The sequence below is a fragment of the Anser anser genome (genome assembly GCF_964211835.1).
Source record: "Anser anser genome assembly, contig: HAP1_SCAFFOLD_101, whole genome shotgun sequence".
Classification (NCBI taxonomy): Eukaryota; Metazoa; Chordata; class Aves; order Anseriformes; family Anatidae; genus Anser; species Anser anser.
Window position 1 is genome coordinate 339,966 of NW_028154042.1, and position 5,421 is coordinate 345,386.

General features: G+C 39.6%; 1 long non-coding RNA gene across 1 annotated transcript; it reads left to right on the forward strand.

Annotated features, from left to right (window-relative positions):
* Positions 1 to 731: 731 nt before the first annotated feature.
* On the forward strand, positions 732 to 3,947 carry LOC310890920. Its single transcript, XR_014577350.1, has 3 exons — positions 732 to 795; positions 1,461 to 1,583; positions 3,121 to 3,947. It is a non-coding gene; the product is annotated as an uncharacterized lncRNA (long non-coding RNA).
* Positions 3,948 to 5,421: the final 1,474 nt, after the last annotated feature.

Sequence of the window (5,421 nt, forward strand, 5' to 3'; positions counted from 1 at the left end):
GTGCTCAGCAATAAATGCTGGGGGAAAGAAGGGGAAGGAGTGGGGAGTATGTACAGGGTTATGGCATTTGTCTTTCCAGGTAGCCATTACATGCGATGAGTCATTAATGCTACCTCAAATTTAACAACTTTACTTCTTTACTTCCAGTTCTTTTCCCTGTTCCATTTGGAGGGAGTGAGCGAGTGGCTGTGTGGTGCTTAGTTGCCTGCAATGGTTAAACCACAACTTTATTTAAGTTATTAAATTAGAGGTAACGTGGTCATATAAGCCTCACATAGAATGAGCCTAGGGTGCAATAATTGGCATATTATTGCAATAAAATAAACATTAATCTGTTCCAGAGTACTTGAAATATTTTTTGTACGGTTTGAAGTAGACAGCTGCTTTAACATGTTGAGGTGTTTGCTGAAGTTCTTGGAGTATCATTGGGCTGAGTTTGCCGTTCTTCAGCTTCCTGGCTTGCTTTTCCGTGCATTTAGACCTAAGTAGCATCTCCAGCTTTTCCTCTCAGTTTCTGGAATTTGGTTTTGAAGATATTGTCCTATACCCACTTGGAAACTTCCCTGTGTTTTATTATTACTTTTATCTGCAAAATAACTCAAACATCAGGTTTTTCGACGTCACTGCGGGACTTCTGTTGGGTAGTGAATTCAGGTAGTTGTTGCTCTTAAATATAAACCTTTAATTCTTTTGAAAATACAGATACAACCAACAAGTACTGTTAGCAGTCCTGAGTTTGCGTTTTCATCTCCAGTTGTGAAATCTACTGAGGCAGAAGTGCTACCTACGTCTTCTGTAAGTAAAATAATAAAGGAGCTTGACTTTTTTTCTTAGGCATTTAGTAGGCTGTTGCAGAACACTAAAGCAGAATCTGCCTTGATGGAGAAAAGTATGTAGGCTTCTGGCTTATAATTTGTCATTCAGCATGCGTGCTACAAATGTGAAGAGCAGCTTTCAGATTTGGTTTTGTGTGTGCATTCGATTGAAGTTCCTGTGGCTTGAGAATCTGAAAAACCTCTCTTGTTCATAGCAGATTGGGTTTACATTTAGTGTTCCCGTTGTAAAATCGGCAGAACTTTCTGGACCCAGTGGTACTCCAGTGACGCCTTCTTACCCTAGGTAACTGAAACTTTAGCACTTCAGATCTGAAGTGCTGATTTTCCTTTTTTTCTTTATTAAATCTTCAATCTGTCCTGTCTGCGCATGCTAGCAATTCCAGGCAGTGTTGGACTTCTGCAGTATTTTTCCAGTGACAGATCTGCTTTTATAATTTTTGTTTTGTTTTGTTGCTTTTTGTTTTGCTTGTAATCATAAAGCATTGCAAAGTAAGTAGAATTTGTGAAGATTCTTATGTGAGAAGCATGAAAGCTGGAAATTCTTGTTTCTAACAAAAGTGAGTATAATCTGCTCTAACTAGGTCACATTGTGAAAGCTGTTTTTGTTTTCTTTTGTTTCAAAAGACACCACCACCTCAACCAACATCAACACACAGAAAGAGGAGGTCAAAGATTTTGCTGGTGGTCCCTTCACCACTGCCCACGTCTTAAAGGAAGGAAGCGTCTTAGACGTTCTAAAAAATCCTGGTGAGATAATGAACTCCTTTTAAAAAGATGCTGCAAAAAATACGCTAGCATTTTTTATTAAAAAAAAACCAACACACGACTTATGGTTAATAGAGTATCTGCTATAAATATGAATGTAGGAGAGCATTACATTAAGCGCTGCGTTTGTTAGGGTGCATCTGCCCCCTTCTATTCTAAGTGGTGTTTGTTGCTGGAAGTAAAACTGCAAGATGAAAAGCAGATGGGTTGCATCTCCTTTACGTGTTAGGATGTAATTGTAAATGAGGTACTAAGAGAATTAGCCAGATAATCGGTGTTTCATTTTAAGTAAATACAATTTGTGGAATTGAAAAGGAAATGTTTGTAAAACTCAACACTCCTGTCCCACCTTCAGCCCAGGTGAAGAAAGAATAGGAAAGAGCTTCAGTTCCAAATACATGGCGAAAGCTGCGAATCTTTGGGCCTTAGCTTACAATGGCTCCTGTGGATTAAAATTTAAACTGCAAACAGAAGTGGAGTGTTTTACGTTAAAAACCCTTTTCTGAATTTTGTTTTTAAGCAATTGCAATTGTTTTCAACAGTTTCATAAAGTGTGTCTGTGGAAAAGATATCTTTTAAGAAAAAGGGCTTTATTGAATTTGATCTTTTCCCAAAAGTCTTCTTCTAACTTACATACTTGTTAAGAAGGCAGCACATTTCTCTGTTGGAAAGAGCTAAGTGAGAGAAAATACATTGTGCATTTTGTTTAAGGAAAGACCTCTGAGTGAAGTGACATTCACTTTCTTTATCGGTTTAAAAGAAGCAGAATCTAAATCCACATTGTTCAAAGACTTCATTTTTGACTAAAAAAAACCCAACAAACAAACCACAAAACAACTATGTTCAAGGTAGATTTACAAGCAACTTGAGCTGCTGTTTAAGATGCATTTCCTTTAGTCTTTCTGTATTAGTAGCTTGTCTTTCCTGTTAAAATTGCCACCTTTTAAATAAGGAGTTGTCCTGTGTCCGATGCATTTTGAAAAAGATTATAGAAAATTAGACAGTTGTTCAATTGTCTTGAGTTTTTATTATTTAATTAATATTCAGCATCTGTGGGAAAATACCGCATGGATTGCTGCTCCGAGTACAAACTTCTGTACAGTTACTGGAGTAGATTTGAGTCATCTGCTACGGAAGGAGGAGCTTTAGAAATTTGATTCGATTGGGCATCGCGTCTTAATCAAATTGTATTATTTCCATTCCACGTTGGACTGTCAGATTTCAGTCAGCTACTGTCTGTTTGTACTTGTATCGACCAGTGAAAATGTTGATTTAAAGCTTGCTTGGAAACAAAGAGTTAAATGAAGCTTTAACGAAATGTTCTGTTGTGACCCAGTGCAGCAGATGAAATTTCATCCGTTTAGATAAGATTTCTGGGGACTTCCTGTTGCGCTCGGTCTGAATGTCTAGTTGTAACCATTGGCACCTGAGTTGAAATTTTTGCCCTCTAGTAAAGTCACTTAGTTACATGTAGTGAGGTGCTGCGCTAACAGGAAGACTTTTTTTTCTTGCTTCCTAGACTTTGGATTGTTGAAAACACGCTCTTCTACGTCTGCACAACCTACAACAAGCACAGTGGTTTATACTAGGCCTGCAATAACAACTTTTTCTGCAGGTAAAGAGACTTCTAAACAAGCATCGTACTGGCAATCTGATACATGTGACCCTTTTCTGCAAAACAAAGACATAAAGGACAAATGTGTAACTTGTCAAGCTACTAAAGCGTCAACAGTTGAGAGTATGAAACAGACAGTAAGTTCAAGTCAATGCGACACCTCAAAGCCAGCAGCGCCCCCAGCAGGGATGCTGGGCTTTGGAGACAAATTCAAAACAGTACCTGGAACGTGGGATTGTGATACATGTCTTGTCCAAAACAAACCGGAAGCTACAAAATGTATAGCATGTGAGACACCAAAACCTGGAACGGGAGTAATGCCTGCTCTGACATGACCAGTGGTCACAGACAGCTCGGTGACAGTGACATCCTCCTCGAGCAGCACTGACACAACAGCCACTCTGGGCTTTGGAGACAAATTTAAGAAGGCGAAAGGCTCTTGGGACTGTGGAATATGCCTTGTACCAAATAAGACGGAAGATAACAAATGTGTAGCCTGTCAGTCTGAGAAACCAGGTATGGTCCTTTTTTTCCTGTTGTTTCCATCCTAGCCTCTGTGAATCTTGTACAGAATAAAAGTACGTTGCATATATGGAATATTTTAAGCAACACGATTCCCAGGTACGGTTGATGGATTAGCGGCTGTCTGCAGGATTGGTTTACAGGCACTTCAGAGGTCTCAGCCCAGGTTCCAGCCTGTCGCATAAATTGAACTGATTGTGAAATGTATTAGTACGGAGCTGGATCAATGCAGATACCCCCGGCTTTGCAGCTGGTGAGGGAAGGTGGCTGAAGTGAGTGACTTAATTTAAAAACAACATAGTGATTTTTCACTGGCGAAAATGAGAACTCCATAGAAAGAGTTAAAAATGACTGCGTTTTTCTCTTTCAAAAAATAAGTAAAAAAAATTACAGAATGTGTCCAAAATGCCTCTACTCACCGTTTGTATGTAATTGAGGGGAGATGTGAAGCCAGATTTCAAGACAGTGTAGTCTTAACTAGTCTTAAGCTAAAGCAGAGAGATGCCTATGAAGGTCAGTGGTAGGCTTCAAGAAAGCGAGTGACCCGCTGGGTAACTTCTTCAGGGCAGTACTGGGTTGTTTCCCATTGTGTGTGACCGTAATTGATTTTGAGCGTGGTTGTATTGTTTTTAAAATACGATTCTAATTCTAACTTTGACTCTAAATGTCATTTAACATGCCATTACATCGAAAAACACCTGTGCAAATATATCGTGGAAGAAACAAATTAAGATGGACTAGACCGGGCTTTTGTAATCATCCTGTGCGGTAAGACTGAAATTTCCTGAGGTAAGATAATGGATTTCAGACAGAGTTGATTCTCTTGGACTTCCAACCTCTGAGCGGTCAGTCGGCATCTTTGTCTGAGGCTCTTGCCATTGCAAGGAGGAATTTTGGAAATGAGGGGTTTACTGTGACCATGGTGCAGTGAATTGCACGGTTACGTTGCACTTGTCAGGAGGAAGAGCGATGCAAGTAATACTAGGATAAAAGTTTTCTGCGTGTGCCGTGGAAGGGAAGAGCCATTCTTGTCTTTCCGGTTTTGAATTTGAAGCGTTATCTTCTGCTTCTCTCTTAAAAGGCACCTTTTTTTTTAAAAGGCACCTGTCAGGCCTCTTTATGGAGGTTACACTGTGGTCAACAGCAGCAGAAGCTTGTGTGCTGAACAGAGTTGTGTGTTGTTTGGAAGCTTTGAGTTCCACTCTGGTTTTTTTGTTTGTTTGTTTGTTTCTTTGTGGGTTTTTGGTGGCTTTTATTTTTTTCAGGGGCGGGGGGGGGAGTTGCGGAGTAGTTTTGAACATTTCTGTGGGATTTGACAAATCAAATTTAAAAGTTAATGTTCATTTTATAGTTCATGTTCAAACAGGATGGTTAACTGTCTTGTTTGTCTCACAGAGGGTCCAACACCTGTGACCAGTAGCAGTGCATCTGCATTTTCTGCTCCTTCTGGAGAATTTCTGGATTTAGACAAATTTAAGAAGCCTGAAGGAAGCTGGGATTGGGAGACCTGCTTGGTTCAAAACAAAGCAGAGGCCACGAAGTGTGTAGCCTGTGAAAGTGCAAAGCCAAGCACCAAAGCAGAGCTCAAAGGTAATCCTTAATGATTAAAACGAGGATGCATATTCTGTGATTTATTTTTTGGTTTGCTCTGATTTTTTTTATTTTCTTACCTGTTAAGCACAA